The sequence below is a fragment of the Pinus tabuliformis genome, chromosome 3_1 (assembly GCF_031772625.1).
Source record: "Pinus tabuliformis cultivar Carrire ecotype Pingquan chromosome 3_1, CPIR1, whole genome shotgun sequence".
In the NCBI taxonomy this organism is placed as follows: Eukaryota; Viridiplantae; Streptophyta; class Pinopsida; order Pinales; family Pinaceae; genus Pinus; species Pinus tabuliformis.
The window spans coordinates 670,203,481-670,223,058 of record NC_142301.1 but is presented as its reverse complement, the minus strand read 5'-3'; the positions used below and the strand labels follow the sequence as shown (position 1 = coordinate 670,223,058).

The window sequence follows — 19,578 nt, the reverse complement described above, 5'->3', positions numbered from 1 at the left end:
TATCAATAGTTTGACACGCTTAATAGGGGAAACTGTAGTTTTGGATATTGCAGCAGAAACCCCTTCCATGAGAAATTCAATCACGAAACCAGTAAAACATTTCTATGCAAGAACTGAAATAAAGACATATGAATGGTTGAGAGCCAAAGCTACATTTTTTGCACATGAAACATGTAGATATGAACTCTGCAAGCCACCATAACTCTGGACAGGGGCCAACAATTCTCTAACCAAGGAGAAAACTTCCAAGGAAGTTATTCTGAAGATCACCAATCAAAACAAAAGGCTTTAGAGAATAATACATTCTAAAATATAAACCACGATAGACTATAATCCACACACAAGAAATGTTGAACCCACGATAGACGACCACAATTCCATCAGATTTCAATGTCTTCTTGTAGACATCAACAAGCCCGTTAAATTGCCTCTCCCATTATTTCGTTTCATCCTTATTATCATTAGCCAGCCGAGTTCGAGCATATTCAAAAGAATAAACAAAAAAGAGATAAGATGCATCAGTTGCACCACCAAAGTCCAGGTTTCTAGCAAACCATTTCTAGTTTTCATCCCTATTTTTCTTGAAATTAAAGAGTCTCATAGTGGGAAAATAACAGATAACATTTGTAGTGTTTCCTCTCCATAATGCAATGATACCTTCATAGAAGAAGTTTTCCTTCATTGAGAATCCTCATTTTCTCCTCAACACAATAAGAAATGAAATCTTTGAACCCTACGCTTTGTAATAATGAAATTTGGAAAATTCGCTATTATTAAAACCAAAATTGGATTTCGGGGTGGAGGTGCTGCTGGTAAGCAGTTTCTCGCCTGGGGGTATCGAATTTCACCACATATTGCCACATAATCAAAGTTTGTTTTGTCAATAAAAGACTTCAAACCCCCCAACAGTTAAATCTTGGATGACCTTGGGGGTACCGAAATGGAATATGAACTATTTATTCACAAGAGCCAACATCTTCCATTGAAAACTGTGATAAATTTAATGGTTGAATTAAAACAAAAAAAATAATTTTAAACTTAAAAATTTATAAAAATATATACGATAGTATATTTTCATAAAATTAAAATTATTATTATTATAACAAAATAAAACAACATTGTGTATTAAACCATTTTATCCATGACAATTCACCTGTAATGTCCCTTAATAATAAATAATAATAATAATAATAATAATAATAATAATAATAATTGTTAAGATAATCTTCGGCAAAATCACATAACCAATCTTTTGTCGACGCGTTTCGAACCAACAAGTGTGGTATTAAAACAAAAATAATAATTTTAAACTTAAAAATTTATAAAAATATATACGATATTATATTTTCATAAAATTAAAATTATTATTATTATAACAAAATAAAACAACATCGTGTATTAAACCATTTTATCCATGACAATTCACCTGTAATGTCCCTTAATAATAAATAATAATAATAATAATAATAATAATAAATAAATAAATAATATTAATAATATAATATAATATTAAAACACAAGAAAATAAATAATAAACAATAAATAAAAAATAGTAACAGTAAATAAATAATACATATAATAAAATAATAAATAACAATACTAAAGCTCTAAATAAATATAAAAAGAAATAAAACAAGAAAGCAATAAAAATCAGTAAAGCTATCAAAAAGTAAAAACAAAAGAAATAAAACAAGAAAGCAATAAAGTTGCATGTAGACACATGGAGTGTGTGCATGTGGTTCCCTTTCCAATGTTTGCTCTATTTAATAGAAGGTGAGGAAGCTGAGAGGCATTTTGTCATTCCATGATTCCACCATCCATTCTCTTGGGAGAATAATGTTGTGAGACAAAGGATTCCTTGGCAGTAGTATGTTGATTGAGGGCTCGGGGGTGGCCAGCTGTAGCAAAATTTTGTGCAACTGAGCCTACGGTTGGGTGGAGATTCATCCCCAAAACTTTGTTGCAGGTAGCAAAATTCAACTAGCGTTCCACAGGTAAGTTGTCTCTCTTCACTCAAACTTTTGTAATTTAATGTTAACTAGTTGATAAAGTTCTTGTTGATTATAAATTGCTTGATTAATCTAATTAATTATGTGTTGTTATTTCAAGGCTATTACATATGGTACTTAAGGTGGTTGAGAGGAAGTGTCACAACAAGGGTAAGAAATCAATAAGAAGAGACAACCTATTTTAGAACATAATGGAAGAGTTTGGCATAATCATAACTTGGTACTCTAAAGGTATCACTATAAGGTCTATCTAAGGATGATGCACATAAAGAAGAAAATATTGGCAGTCAAATAATGAAGTTGAATAATCATGGTAATAATGAAGGTCATTTTGAAGGAACCTCGAAGGTATGATGACATAGATTAAAGAAGTAAATCAGTAATAAAGTTGATCAATTGGAGGAGATAAGTTGTGTGCATGACAACATCTATAATAGTTTTTCCTTCTAATGGGAGGGCCACATTTTAAAGTTTTCCATAGGTGACTAACTATATGCATGAATTATGGATAACAAGATGTATGATCAGGAAATTTTATTATGTTGATGTCTTAAAACAAGAAATAATAAGCGGATTACATTTGGTAGCCATCTTAATGAATTTATTACCCAAGTTGAGGAATACTACCAACATTTCCAAAGTGTATCAATGCTATTCTTCTAAAAGAGGAGGAAAAGAAACCACAATGACTGGAGGTGAGAAATTAAAGTCAATTTAATAAAATAGAATGAAGTGAAGAAGTTTCCATTTTTGAAGCTAGTAGGCATGGAATATTAGGAAATTAAGACTCGAAGAAAAATAAAAATATATCTATGAATATCTAGTAGGAGGAAATGAAGGGATGTTCTATCATGAAGAAAGTTCTTTTCAGGGTATTGATGAGTGGACCAAGAAACATGATGAGTAATGGTCATAGTGATGATCTACATAGTTTAAATGTGTGAAGATATGAAGTTGAGAATTTTCATAATGACCAGTGATGATAAATGAGGAAGATGTTTAAAGGTTTAAATGGTAAAAAAATAATAGTTGAAGTATAGGAAATAAATGTTGCTAGAAATTTTGTAAGGATACATTGAGAAGGATTGTCTACATATTAACAAAAGAAGTGAGAGTCAATTAGTAGATGTTGTACTTGACTGATTTTCACTCATTGTTTCATGAGTAGGAATTCATTTTCACTCATTGTTTCATGAGTAGGACCTGACATAGAGAAACTTATCAAGTTTTATTCCCATACCGTTAAAATAGGTTGTTTCCACAGAACACCACATATTAAAATTTTTCATGGAAAATGATGGTAGTAGTGTTTCCAACTATTTCAAAATCCAAAATAAAGGTACTATTTAATGAGAAAGAATCTCTTGTCCAAATTGAAGAAGGGTGAATTTACGATAAAGCAATCAAATGGTATTGAGATAGGAACTTGACGATATTTTTTGTGGATGAAAATGATAATTGTTAAGTGATGTATGTATAAGTCAACATGGATCAACAAACCCTCATGCAAGTAAATTAAACACAATATAAAATTAAATCGTGATGACGTAGTGTTTACATGCAATTGCATATAGCGATATTGGAATCAGTAAGCCAAAGGGTAAATGGATGTAAAACCATGGGATTTTAATTTTGAGATAGATGATTTAAATAATGATTGTATAACTAGTAATATCTTAACAATGAATTTCACCGGAATTTCCTCGGGGAAGGAAGAATATATGACAAGAGATTAAGACTCAAGATGATGAGTCTCATGTGAAATTTAACGATGTACTTAGATGATTATACCTATGGTGTAAATGGTCAAGTTCCTTGTTGAAAGAAGTGGAAATGATTATTGAAAACTAATTGGTATCTTGATGAAAAGATAACACTAATAACATTGATGAGATAACATAGATCCTAGATGGATGTGGAATAATCTTAGTTCATAGTTGAATGTTTATAAATTAAATGAAATTCATTTTTCTAATGAATCATGATAAGAATGGTTATAGAGTATCATTCTATATTTGATTTAAGTATTTAGATGTTTCTCATGTTTCATGATATGATGGTATGAGGGTGATCATGCACATGTGCTTCATATTTATATAGTTGTTACAATATTGATGATGTATCATTATGATGATTATCATATGCATAACGTGGCATAGGAATTCTAATGCTATAATATGAGGTTTATTGACATGTGTTTCATTCATTATGTGAAGTCATGATATTTCTTTGATGCAAATATGTTGATGTTATAACTTATGATGGTATTTGATGACGTGAAGCATGTGATAGTTGCATACAATATTATGACATGCATGAGCATGCAGTTCGTTATTATTCATAATGTTGCAATTAACAATGATGAATGTTACATGATGACATGCAACAGTTGGCATGTGGATTATTTTCTATGATACTATGATGGTATAGCTAATGCATTGGTTGCATGTTGAGGTGTGATGATTCACTGGACTCCACAAATGGGCCGAGATGGCCGATTTATTTGATGATATTGTGCGAGCCCATACGCACGAGGGAGAATAAGTAACACCATATGGGTTAGGGACAAACTCCATCAACACTACATATGCCAGTGGTTCCTTTGTCTTGAGTAGCTCTTGATGGATAGCTCCTGAACGAGTATGGGACCATCTTGAGGGGGCCATGTGCCTGATGTTCTAGGCTAGGTGCCTGTTATTGGATTGGGATGCCAAAGTCTGGTGGGGGTGTAAGGACTTCGATGCCTGGGGTTGTGTTCCATAGTAGTTGTGGAGGGAGTGGGCCAGCCTTGTGAGATGCCCGGAGTCATTGAGTAACGTTTCGGATGCCTGCCTTGGGGCAGATGAGGTCTGAGTCAAGCACGACCCTTAGGGCCAGCCTTGGACAAGGATATAGACTCGGGAGGCTTATGCCTAGTTCTGAAAGTGGGAAAAAGGACATAGATTCCTTGAGATTTCCCAGTTGTTGTGAAACTTTCGATGCGTGTTGGTTATACTAGTTCAGCAGAGAGTCTAGGGCAAACATGAAGTAATAAATAACTAAATAAATAAAATATTAAGTAATTCAACTTAACTTTGGGAGGAAGTTCCTTAAAGTGGGGAATTATGTAATGTCCCTTGATAATAAATAATAAATAATTAATAATAAATAATAAATAATAATAAAATAATAAATAACAATACTAAAGCTCTAAATAAATATAAAAATAAATAAAACAAGAAAGGATTAAAAATCAGTAAAGTTATCAAAAAGTAAAAACAAAATAAATGAAAGAAGAAAACAATAAAGTTGTATGTAGACACATGGAGTGTGTGCATGTAGTTCCCCTTCCAATTTTTTCTCTATTTAATAGATGGTGAGGAAGATGAGAGGCATTCCATCATTCCATGATTCCACCATCCATTCTCTTAGGAGAATAGTGTTGTGAGACAAAGGGTTCCCTAGTAGTAGTACATTGATTGAGGGCTTGGGGCGGCCATTTGTAGCAAGATTTTGTGCAACTAAGCCTATGGTTGGGTGGAGAGTCATCCCCAAGACTTTGTTGCAAGTAGCAAAATTCAAATAGCGTTCAACTAATGTTCCATAGGTAAGTTGTCTCTCTTCACTCATACTTTTGTAATTTAATGTTAACTAGTTGATAAAGTGCTTGTTGATTATAAATCGCTTGATTAATCTAATTAATTATGTGTTGTTATTTCGGGGTTGTTACATCACCTATCATGATAATGTGCCCATGAATAACTAGTAAATTTAAAGAAAAATGTAACCTTTAATGGTGACAAAATAAGTTACAATATAGGCTCCATTTGGGGATCACTTCCCCTTGTGGCACACAGAGAACTTGGTAGACCAGCTTCCTTGAGTGTTGGGCATGGAGTCAACAACCTAGAGTTACCTATAATTCTAATATAAAATATGAAAGACCCAACCTATGTTTGAACTGTCTCTAAAAAAAAATTGAAATATAATTTATAAAATTGATAATAACTCGCGATATCTATAGAACAAGTAGACAATTTCTAATTAACATAGTTATGCAGCCATGCTAATCCCATTAATATTGTAAATTGTGATCATTTCTCTATTAAAAGTGAAATTTGATACACTTCAAACTACCATTGAAGAGTAACAACTCCATATGAAATGAAATGAGTAGAAATGTATAATTATTTGGGTTGTGGGTTCATTAAATCCAAATTCAAACGAAAAATTTTTGTTATACAAACTATGCAAATCTGAAACCACATTTCTTGCACTATTTTAGAGATTGATTGATACTGAAACCAAATTAAAAATTGTTGAATATTTAAAGTGAACTTCTCTATTGTATATTAAGACTGTTGAAATCAGCTCATTCATAAACTAGAAACTCAGTGGTCTATTGCACACACTCCTACTTTATTGAACTAAAACTTTAGATTGTTACACTCTTATGTGTAATTTGATTTGCAATGTAACCAAGTGAGGAGTGGATTTAATGATAGACCACATTTCCAATAGTTGAAAACTTCAAACATATTTACAATATAAAACTCAAACTCCATAGGTAACATATGCTTACATGTGAACTTGGAATGTTGCATCTTATGTAAGCTTATGAATTTTCTAATCATAGTAAATAGGAAGAGAAATACACTACTAAATGCTACCATTACTATCAAGAAGAAAAGCATGTAGTTGCATGCTATTATCATAGCCATAGATGCACTTATCATTTTGAACTAGTTGAATCTGGAAACCATTGGAATTGCCATACGACAAAGTGGAGTCGCTAGGTGAAAGAAATGCAACCAATATGAACTGTTTGGACTTTGTTCACCAGCAAAGAGTAGATCTAATCATGATCGTGATCCAAAAAAAAAATCTTTGTCAATTTTTTCCCTTGAGATGAAGCCAAATGTTGTACTTGTTTCTCGTAGGTATTTCTTAGCTGCAAAACTACACTGAGAAACCAACTCGACCAATCTTTAAGTTCAAGTTGGCCCTTGAACCAAAGGGAGCTCCCTCAAATATCACGAGGCCTTTTTAAACGTTGTTCGTTGTCACTGGAAAACAACCTATGGAGCACAATGGCTAGATATACAATTTATTGTTGGTGGTTGTTGATGATTACACAATCTCTATCGATGAATAAATCCCTCTCTTGTAGAGTCCTTGGTCAAAGTGTCAGCATCCAATTTGACATAATAACATGACTTCTAAAGAATTTGACAGAAGAATATAAGAGAATTCATGATAATTAAGAAGTCATATTGAATTCCTAATCAACTAGATATAATGGACGTGTATAGAATATTTCTACAACCAAACAGAACACATTCAAGCGATGACAGTAGGAAATATTTAAAATATGTAGAAGAATTAACAAAGACAGACAGTTCAGTTAATTAATATATTTAAGTGATTATAACTTTGTGGGGGATTTTAGAGAGATTGAAACTCAATATATTCTTACCCATATCTCCTATGTTACTTTGAACACGTGTAGAAATAAGATATGAAACTACTAGAAAAACAACACGTAAAACAATTTCTATCAAGAACTGGAGCTAGAATATTTCAATTAGGAATTCTATCTTAAATCTATCTTAAAATGTTACAATATTTAGAGGAATAAAATCATGAACAATAACTGAAAATGAAATAATATCTCTAATTTATCTCCTACAAACTTTGAACTGTTTGCAAGTGTTATGCCTTAAAATCTGGAATTGGTTCACTAGTGCTAATATTATACGTTTGTTTGTTGAATTTCTTGAGTTAAATTCCTTGGAATTGAATTTGGAATGGTTTGTTAGTTGTCTCCTTTCTCAAAGGATAAATTCACCCCTTTTCATAGTAACAAGTAAATAATCATAATTGGTTCATATTTCACATCAAAACATTGAATAAGGATGTCAGAGTATGGCCATTGATGATTAGAATTAGGGAATGATATTTCAACCTGTAGAAAAGGATATTTGTTTCCCTGTACCAAAATGAACGCAACCCATTAGTGATAATAGAGCTTAGTCTCTAATTTGTAGCACTACTTTCAACAAATGAGGAAAGAACTTGAATCTTGATCTACTGAACCCAATAAATTTTGCTTCTAAAGTATGAAAGGTTACAACTCTTTTTTCCATTAATCTCTTTCCCATATTTGACTTTAATCCATATGCCAAGTTTATTATGTTGTTTTCTATTATAACATTTGCATCCAAGCCAAGAATTATGGCAATATCCTCAATAACAACTTCTGCATCGAAAGATCCCTATGTGTTTGTTGGCCCTCAAAAACTATCATTGGATCATCCAATGATCTAACCAGAAGCTTGACATGTAACATTGGACTCCATTTCTGTTTCTTAAACTACCATCATTTAAATTTCTCTTTCCCAAGCTATCAGTGGAAGAACCCACGAGCATATTAAGCTTGTCCAAAACTTGTAGCAAACCCATGTCACTCAGCTGAGAGGAAAACCCTGAAGTAGAATTACTCTACGTCATAAAATTTATTTGACTTGCGATTATGCTAGGTGCAGCACTTGATCGATTATCAGAGGAAAGTTTTTCCATATTCCCCACTGATCTTATTGAGTAACCTTTAACTACTTGAAATTTGTTGAATTGTTTCCTTCAATTCAACGAAAGTGTGTTTTCTATGTTCTACAAAAGTTGCGGAAAATTTCTCGTCTTTTCAATGATGCATGTTCTTCATGCCCTTTCTGTAATACTTCATTGATGTGTTGCACAATCTCTCTTTGCTTGAATATTGCAAGAAACCAAGTCTTGGAGTAGCTTCTCCATTACGATTTCGGAAGGTGATTAAGTTAGGCTGAACTGATCATTTAATCCCATGGAAACATGACTACTTGGCTCTCCATTCTATGACAGTTCTATTGATAAGGCGCTCTGATATTCCAGTAAAAAGAGGCAGCATACCATATAATGCTATAACTGTTCCTTGAGTTGTTGGCCTCAACATAATCGAATTACTAGCAATAAGGGTAGTACTAGTCTTAGACACGGAATGATTTTCAAAATAGTTGAATAGGAAATAACTATAACTACACCTAGAGGAAATTTTGAAGATATGTTTCGATTATTTCCAAGGAAACTCTTTAATCCTCCATTGTCTTAGAAAAACAATCCCCGATCCCTTTGTATGCTTCAGCAATACGTACATATTTTAATATTTCACCCTAGTTTTGTATCAATAGTTTGACATGCTTAATAGGGGCAGATGTAGTTTTGGATACTATAGCAGAAACCCCTCCCATGAGAAAGGAAATCATGAAACAAGTAAAAACTTTCTCAACAAGAACTGAAATAAAGACAAATGAATGGTCGAGAGCCAAAGCTACATTTCTTACATGAGAAGCATGTAAAAATTCACTTTGCAAGCCACCATAACTCTCGACAGGGGTCACCAATGCTCAAACCAAGAAGAAAACTTACAAGGAAGTTATGATGAAGATCACCAACCACAACAACAAATTTCAGAGAATCATACATTCTAAAGTATAAGCCATGATAACCTATAATTCCTAGAGAGGAAATGTTGAACCCACAATCGAGGGTCACAATTCCATCAGATTTCAATGTCTTCTTGTAGACATCAACAAGCCCATTAAATTACCTCTCCCTTCCTTTATTTGCAACCTTGTTATTGTTAACTAGTCAAGCTCGAGCATAGTCCAAAGAATAAACAAAAGGGAGAGAAGATGCTTCTGTTGCAACACCAGAGTCAAGGTTTCTAGCAAACCATTTCCAGTTTCCATCCCAGTTTTTTCTCGAAATTAAAGAGTCTCTTAGTGGGAAAATAACAGATAATGTTTGCAGTGTTTCCTCTCCATAATGCAATGATACTTTCATACAAAAAGTTTTCCTTCATTTAGAATCCTCATTTTCTCCTCAATGCAATAAGAAATGAAATCTTTGACCCCTACACTTTAATGAAATTTGCAAATGGATTGTTATTAAAACCAGAATTGGATTTCAAAAGCGGTGCTACTGGTAAGCGGTTTCTTGCCTATGGGTAGCGAATTTCACCACAAATTGCCATGTAATCAAAGGTTTCTTTTTTAAAACAAGACTTTGGACCCCCCCAACTATTAAAGCTCATATGAAAACTGCGAGAAATTTAATGGTTGAATGAAAACAACAATTTTCATTTTAAACTTAAAATTTCATAAATATACGATAATATATTTTAATAAAATTAAAATCATTTAAAATTAAAATTATTATTAAATAACCCAACATCACATATTAAACGATTTTATCCATGACAATTCACATATGCGTGCTAATGTGGCCATGAATAACTGGTAAATTTAAAAAATTTATTGTAACTTTTAATGGTGTCAAAATAAGTTACAACATAGGCTCCATCTAGGGACTTCTTCCCCTTGTGGGACATAGAGAACTTGGTGGACCAGTTGCCTTGAGTGTTGGGCATGGAGTCAACGATCTGGAGTCACCTGCAATTCTAATATAAAATATGAAATCCCCAACCTATGTTTGAACTATCTCTCAAAACAAATTGCAATATAATTTATAAAATTGATAACAAATGGCAATCTCTATAGAACAAGTAGATATGTTCTAATTAACATACTTATGCAACCATGCTACTCCCATCAATTTTGCAAATTGTGATCAGTGCTCTGTTCAAAGTAAAACTTGATACACATCAAACTACCATTGAAGAGTAACAACATCATATGAAATGAAGTGAGAAGAAATATATAATTATTTGAGTTGTGGGGTCATTGAAACTAAATTCAAATGAAAACATGCTATTATGCAAACTATGCAAATCTGAAACCACATTGCTTGCACTATTTTAGAGATTGACTTACACTGAAACTACCACTGAAACCAAACTGAAAATTGTTGAAGAAGATTTAAAGTAAACTGATCTATTGTATAATAACACGGTTGAAATCACCTCATTCATAAACTTCAAACTCGCTAGTTTACTACATGAATACTTACTTTACCTAACTGAAACTTTACACTATTGCACTGTTAGGCGTAATCTTATTTCCATTGTAACCAAGTGTGTAGTGGATTTACTGATAGACCACTTTTCCAACAACTCAAAACTTGAAACATATTTACAATATAAAACTCAAACTCCACAGGCAATGAGTACTTACATGTGAACTTGGAGAGTTGAATCTTTTGTAAGCTTCTAATTTTTTTGATCACAATAGAGATGAAGACAAATATGCTATTGAATGCTACCATTGCTATGAAGAAAAAAAACATGTTGTTGCATGCTATTATCAAAGCCAGAGATGCACTTATCATTTTGAACCAGTTGAATCTGGAAACCATTGGAATCACCATATGACAAAGTGGAGTCGCCAGGTGAAAGAAATGCAACCAATATCAACTGTCTAGTCTTTGTTCACTAGCAAATATTAGATCTAATCGTGATTGTGATCTAGGAAAAAATTTCTTCGTCAATTCATTCCTCATAAATGGCGCCAAATATTGTACTTGTTTCTCATAGGAAGTTCTTAGCTGCAAACCTACACCGACAAACCAACTCCACTAGTCTTTAGGTTCAACCTAGCCCTTGAACCAGAGAGGGCTCTATCAAATATCATGAGGCCTTTTTTAATGTTGGTCATTGTCACTCGGCAACAGCCTATGGAGCAAAAATGGCCAGATATTAAATTTATTATTGGTGGTTGTTGATGATTACACAATCTCTATCCATGAATAAATCCATCTCTTACAGAGTCCTTGGTCAAAGTGTCAGCATGTAATCTGACAGAATAACATGACTTCTAAAGAACTTGGCAGAAGATTATAAAAGAAATCATGGAAATTAAGAAGTCATATTGAATACTTAATCAACCAAACATAGTGGATGTGTATAGAATATTTCTACAGTCAAATAGAACACATTCAAGAGATCATAGAAGGAAAGAATTAAAGATGTAGAGGAATTAACCAAGTCAAACAGTTCAGTTCATTAATCCCTTTAAATGATTATAAATTTGCAGGGGATTTTAGCGAGATCGATACTCAATCTATTGTTACCCATACCTCCTATGGTACTTTAAACATGTGCATAAATAAGATATGGAAGTACTCGAAAAACAACATGAAAAAAAAATTATATTAAGAACTAGAGCTAGAATACTTCAATTAGGAATTCTATAATAAAGTTTTTACAAAGTGACAGGGTTTTGGCATCAAAATCCAACCCTTTTACATTACAAATGAAACAATATATAAAATAAATCTCTCCTAAATTGTTACAATATTTCTGGAACAAAATCCTAAATAAATAAAAAAAAAAAAATAATATCTCTAATTTATCTCTTGGAAACTTTGAACCATTTGCAAGTCTTGTGCCTTAAAATCTCGAATTGGTTCAGTAGTGCTAATATTCTGCCTTTGTTTGTTGAACTGCTTGAGTCAACTTCTTTGGAATTGAATTTGGCATTCTTTGTCACTTCTCTCCTTTCTCAAAAGATAAATTCACCCCATTTCTTAGTAACTACCAAACATTCATAACAAGTTCATATTTCACTTGAAAACATTGAATATAAATGTCAGAGTATGATCATTGATGATTAGAATTAAGGGACTAGTATTTCAACCTGTAGAAATGGATATTTGCTTCCCTGTAATAGAATTAACTCAAACCAGTAGTTATAATAGAGCTTAGTCTCTAATTTGTTGCACTAACTTCAAAAAATGAGGAAAGAACTCGATCTACTGAACCTAATAAATTTTGCTTCTAAACTCTAAAAGATTACAATTTTTTTTCCAATAATCTCTTTCCCATATTTGACTTTAATCTCATATGCCAAGTCTATTATTTTTTTTTCTCTTATAAGATCTCTATCCAAGCCAATAATTGAGGCAATATCCTCAATAAAAATTTCTGCATTGAAAGATCCTTGTATGTCTGCAGACCCCCATAAACTATTGTTGCATCATCCCATGATCCAACCTGGAAGCTTGACATGTAACGTTGGACTCCATTGCCATTTCTTAAACTACCATCATCTGAACTGCTCCTACCCAAGCTATCAATGGAAGAACCCACAGGCATATTAATCTTGTCCATAACTTGTGGCAAACCCATGTCACTCAGCTGAGAGGAAAACCATGAAGTAGAATTACCCTTCCTCATAAAAATTATTTGACTTGAGAGTTTGTTTGGTGCAACACTTGATCAATTCTCATAGGAAAGGTTTTCCATAATCCTTATGGATCTTATTGAGTAACCTTTAACTGCTTGAAATTTGTTGAGTTGTTTCCTTCAATTCCTTGAAAGCATGGTTTCAAGATACATACATTCCATTAATCTCCCTAATTCTGCTAGATTTTTTTAAGTAGTTTCTGATGCATTAATTTTACAACAGTAATTGCATTTGGGTTGATTTTCAGAAAGTTCTTGAACTTGTTTTTGAAGGAACTTGATATAATCAACTACTTCATCTCACATGTTTGCAGTGTTGGTTTTCTTGTCTATGTTCTGCACAAGTGGCTACAAATTTCTCATCTTTTCACTGATGCTTGTTCTTTGGACCCTTTCTACAATACTTCACAGTTGTGTTGCACAACCTTTCTTTTCTCTAATAATGCAAGGAAATGAGTCCTAGAGTAGCTTCTCCATTGCAATTTTAGAAGGTGATTAGGTTAGGTTGAACTGATGATTTAATCCCATGGAAACATGCCTACTTGGCTCTCCCTTTTGTGATTCTTTTAATAAGGCGCTTTGATATTCCAGTAAAAGGAGGTAGTGTACCATATAAGGCTATTATTTTTCCCTGAGTTGTCAGCTTCAACATAATCGAATTCCTAGAAATAAGGGTAGGACTAGTCTTAGACACAACATGATTTACGAAATAGTTGAATAACAAATAGCTATAACGACAACCAAAGGAAAATTTGAAGATATGTTTCAATTTTTTCCAAGGAAACTCTTTGATGCTTCATTGTCCTAGAAAAACAATCCATGATGCCTTTGTATGATTTAGCAAGACATCCAGTCTTTAATATTTCATATTAGTTTTGTATCAATAGTTTGACACTCTTAATAAGGGAAGCTATAGTTTTGGATACTGGAACAAAACCCCCTCCCATGAGAAATTGAATTATGAAACTAGTAAAACCTTTCTCTACAAGCATTGAAATAAAGACAAATGAATGGTCAAGGGCCAAAGCTACATTGCTTGCATGAGAAGCATGTAAAAATGCACTCTTCAAGCCACCATAACTTTGGACAGGGGTCGACAATGCTCCAACCAAGAAGAAAATTTTCAAGGAAGTTTTTCTGAAGATCACTAATAAAAAAACATGCTTTAGAGAATCATACATTCTAAACTATAAACAATGATAGACTATACTTACCACATAGGAAATGTTTAACCCATGATAGAGGGTTGTTGTTGCATTAGATTTCAATGCCTTCTTGTAGAGCTCAACAAGGCCATTAAATTGTTTCTCCCCTCCTTTCTTTGTAGTCGTGTTATCATTAGCCAACCAAGTTCGAGAATTGTCCAAGAATAAACAAAAAGGAGAGAGGATGCATTAGCTGCAGCGCCAGAGTCTAGGTTTCGAGAAAACCATTTCTAGTTTTCATCCTTGTTTTTCTTTAAATTAAAGAGTTTCTTAGTGGGAAAATAATAGATAACATTTTCAGTGTTTCCTATCCATAATGTAATGATACCTTCGTACAAGAAGTGTGCCTTCATTGAGAATCCTCATATTCTCTTCAACATAATAAGAAATGAAATCTTCAAACCATACACTTTGTAATAATAAAATTTGGCAAATGCATTGTTATTAAAACTAGAATTGGATTTTGTGGGGGGGTGGGTGTTGTTGGTAAGATGTTTCTCACTTGGGGGTAGAAAATTTCGCCACAAAGTGCCACGTAATCAAAGGTAGTTTTTTCAAAACAAGACTTCAGACCCCCTAAGCTATTAAATCTCGGATGACCTTAGGGATGCCGAAATGGAATATGAACCATTGATTCACAGGGTCCAACATCTACAATTGAAAACTACGAGAAATTGAAGGGTTGAATTAGAACAACAATTTTAAACTTAAACTTAAAATTTTATAAAAATATATTTGATAATATATTTTAATAAAATGAAAATAATTTAAAATTAAAATTATTATTATTATAATAAAATAATGCAACATCATGTATTAACCCATTTTATCCATGACAATTCACATATGCATGATAATGTGACCATGAATAACTAGTAAATTTCAAATTTTCTTGTAACTTTTAATGGTGTCCAAATAAGTTACAACATCGTCAACCCATTTTCCCTCCAAAACACCAACTATAATATTTCGCTTGTAGTAGTGATCAATAACAATACCCCCCAATGGTTGTCCATGAAGAATGAACATCTTGTGTTAGCTCTCTTAGTCCCTGGTAGAAGAAAAGTGAAGAATATGGATATCTACCTACAACCATTGGTAGATAAATTGAAGGAATTATAGGAAGGGATACATGTATACAATGTTTCAGGACCCATCACAATAGAGAGTATTTTTACATTGTATGGCATATGTGCTTACACCCATACATGACTATCCAGGATTAGGAGTTTTATCTCGTAAACTACATGTTTATTGATTTGTTTATATGTATTGTTTCACTTACTAATTTAATTTGCTCCAATTGTTCTAATATTCATGATGTGTAATGTGCCCTGTACTATATAATAATTTCAAAGGTCTTGTAACAAAAGGGTATCATGGATGTAAATGTTGTGGAAATTATCTAAAGGTTAGGTGGTCCAACCACCTATGAAACCCAATGTATGACTACTCCAAGGTATTCCTCCCAAAATAACACCCTTATAGAAGAGAAACATCCGCTTTCAGTCGTAAACTAGAGAGAACCCAAAGGCATGCAATAATGACACCAACTGAATGACATAGATAATATGAGAGAGAGAAGGAGAAGGGCATTAGAAAAATATTTGATTGAACTAGGGAGCCTATGTTCGATGATCCAAAATTCTTCGACACTTATGTTAGGAAATTTCCCATTGTGATGAAAAGGAAATTTGTCTTCTATGAGATCCCATATTGGGAGAATCTTAAGATTTCCAACTTTCTATATCCCATGCATATATTTAAAAATGTTTCATCTTCTTTATGGAGGCACATATGATTGAAATAAAATGACACATTGGTTGTTAGGAGAGATCTTATTTATTCAAAAACTAAAAAGAACATTGGCCAATACAAGAAAGTAGAGGAGAGGCTCATCCCTCTTAGTCTTTCAAAGAAGGTGGTGTCCCATGATTTTAAGGAAATATGATATTTATTTGGAAAAATAAGTTACAATGGATGTGAGGGTGCCTTATTCATATGGGTCTTCACTGTGACGTTGCTTCATAGTGGAATACCATTTGTCAAGGTTGAAATTGCATGACCATTTGAACCATGACTTTCCCCAACACCTATGAAATGTCGTATCTAAATTATCTACATTTGTACATTGGATCACATCAATGGAGATTTATATGGCTAGAATTCCATGGTGGCATCAAGAGATGGTTGATATTGTTTGAATGTTTGAGAAGGAACTACCGATGAGTTTCATGGACTTGCATGTTCATATTCTAATTCACCTAGTAAATGAGTTTGAATTAGTTGGGATGGTTTCTTGTCATTGGATGTTCTTCTTAGAGAGATACATGAAGAAATTGAAACGATTTGTTCGAAAAAGGGTAAATATCATATGATTCTTTATATTATTTAAGTGAGTTCATCAAGTAGATCAACAACACACCAGGTGTGGTGATTTGGGGCAACGAAAGGGATGAAGACAAAAGAGAAGGGGAGATTATCCAAAAGAATGGAAAAAGGTGCATGATAAAGAGTAAGTGACTTATCATTTATCAAATTTCTACATAGTAACTATTCACACTGAACTTCATAATGCATATTTTGATATCATATGTACTATATATGTTGGTTTGAATTCATCAGCGAATTTAGAAATTGAAGTTATCAAAAATTCATTCTTTACAATTCAAAAGCGACGTCACAACTATAGATCGTATTGTACAAACAAAAGAGGAGGAAATGGGACAATGATAGGAAATAATTCATATAGTTGAATGGTAGAATCGTGCCCTATCGTGACCATTTACAATAAAATATTTTAATGATATGCCGCAATAGTTGGATTGTTGATCAAGTCAGAGACAAATATGGTGCATTTGGTCGTTAAATTGAGTGTTGAAGAGGATGCGCTAAACATAGGGATTGGGTGCAACAACTTGGTAATAATCTCTTTCTATACATTTTTTAACTCCACAATGCACCTTTTTAAATTTACCATCTATATTTTATATTTTAATTATTATTAAACACATGACACTATGATTATTTCACTTATTTATAGTTGCACTGGTTCCCATATGTGTGGGTGTATGGACATCATTTTGACACGAAGGATGTCAATGATGGATGCATGACAGAAGAATGTGTAATGGAAGTTAATTTTGACCAACCTAGTCCTGTTAGTCATCACGATCAAAACCTAATACAAGGGATGTTAGGTTACATTGGAAAGATACAAGAGATCATTGAAGTGTACTTCTCTTCATTCCAATGTGTTATTTTTAGGCACAAGTGGTGGGACATCTCTGATTGGAATAGTGTAAAGGAAGATCACGATAGTCAGTTGATATCTATTAACTCTACAAAGATGTTGCATGAAGCTAGGGATCCTTATGTTTTCCCAAAACACTACAACTAGGTGTTTTTTTGCCCAAATTTGTTGGATAGGTACTGGTGGTTCATATTAATACATGATCCTAGATCAAAACATATTTTTGAGAAAAACAACGTTATCATGCCAAGCGAGGAAGATAATTAGGGTGATGACAATGAAGAGTGATATATACTTATGTTATTTCATCATTTATAATACTAGTGTTGTATTTTTTCTTTATTTTGCTAATTACATTATTTATTATTCGTCTTGTTGGAATTTAATATAATTGGTAAGATTTGTAAACATTCTTAGACATTTTTTTTTTCTAGTGGAAATGCTTTTACACTTAAAACTAAGTATTTTTAGTTGTGTAATTTATAATTTAAAAATTAAAATTTTAACGTATTTGTTTAATTTTTTTAATTCTAATTTACAGTAGCCTTCTTCTATAGGCTTTGTAAAGACATGAGGATGGATAAAAAAATTGTATTTCTAACCATGATTTATCAAATTTGTATTTTTTTGTTATACTTTTGTGACCCTAAACATCTATTTCTAATATATCATTCTTCCCTTGCTAAATGGTGGGCATGTGTTCAAATAGGTTCTTCCCAGGCTTGGTCATACCAGTTGCTAGGATAGGAATAAACAAGACCCATCCATCAACCAAAACAAGTTGGACTAGAAATATATCAACTATGACTATGAATAAATATATAGAACATATATAGAGAATAGAATAAAAGTATATAGTACAAATGGAATAGATAAATAGAGTATCGCCTTGCTTGATCTGGTATCTGGGATAGTAGGTATCTATGATAGTAATAGATTGCTTCCTAGGAATATATTCTTGGGGTATAAATTGATATCTTAGTCATGGGCTTCATCATTCAGACTATCCCCTAGCCTACGATACTTATTGGGATCCTTGGATTGATAATACTGGTTGTTGTGATAGGGCATAGATAGATTCTTGCGATAGAAATAGATAGAAGATAGTAATAGATATGATATTCCCATGCGATAGACTATATATATCCCCATCCCAAGTTTGGGAATATTAATTCCTGGACTTGATATTATAACAGTTCCTGTGATAGGTCATACCGGGCAGGCTAATAGATAGCATAATCTTGGTAATAATGGTTGGGTCTTTCCCACCATTCTATTTCATTCTCCACTAATCTCTAATAACAACGGGGTCTTCCACTCATTCTTTATAAATATAAAAATTTCCAACTCTAGATAATATAACATTCCATTTTGAATCCTAAAAGTGAGCACGCCATTAAGACTGTTTACTTATAACTATATTTTTTTAAGATACCAATCTAAATATATTGATTATCTCCTTTCTTAAATGACATTGTCAGTATCAATCTAAAATAACCCACAATTTGATAGAAAAAAGAGAAGGGAAATCATATATGTGTTATACATGTGTACAAATATGCCTACTAGAGCCATTGTCAAAGTTTTTCAATATAGTAAAATAACCTCCCTTATTTTCACTATGAAACATATCTTCATAAATATGAATATTTAAAACATGGTGTACAATATCTATGATAATAATTAGGATTCAAGGTTACAATCCTTCTCAAATATGAGAATGAGAAGAATATCCTAAAAATGAGAAAAATAAGAAATTCAGAAACACCATTGAAGATTTATTTTAGAAAGGTTCACAAGAGAACTCCATGATCTCGATAAAATAAGTTGATTATTCACTACTTGACATAAAATGGTTGAGATGAAGGAATTAAAAAGAAGGAATGTATAATTAGATGTTAGATACTAAATGATGTATTAATCATTTCACATGTTTTTTCTTCAATTTTATTTCAA

At 32.6% G+C, this 19,578-nt stretch overlaps 2 pseudogenes; both read right to left on the bottom strand.

The window, feature by feature from the left end:
- Positions 1 to 226: 226 nt before the first annotated feature.
- On the bottom strand, positions 227 to 14,345 carry LOC149188871 (ADP/ATP translocase 3, mitochondrial pseudogene; annotated as a pseudogene).
- LOC149188872 (ADP/ATP translocase 3, mitochondrial pseudogene) lies at positions 9,384 to 14,123 on the bottom strand (annotated as a pseudogene).
- Positions 14,346 to 19,578: the final 5,233 nt, after the last annotated feature.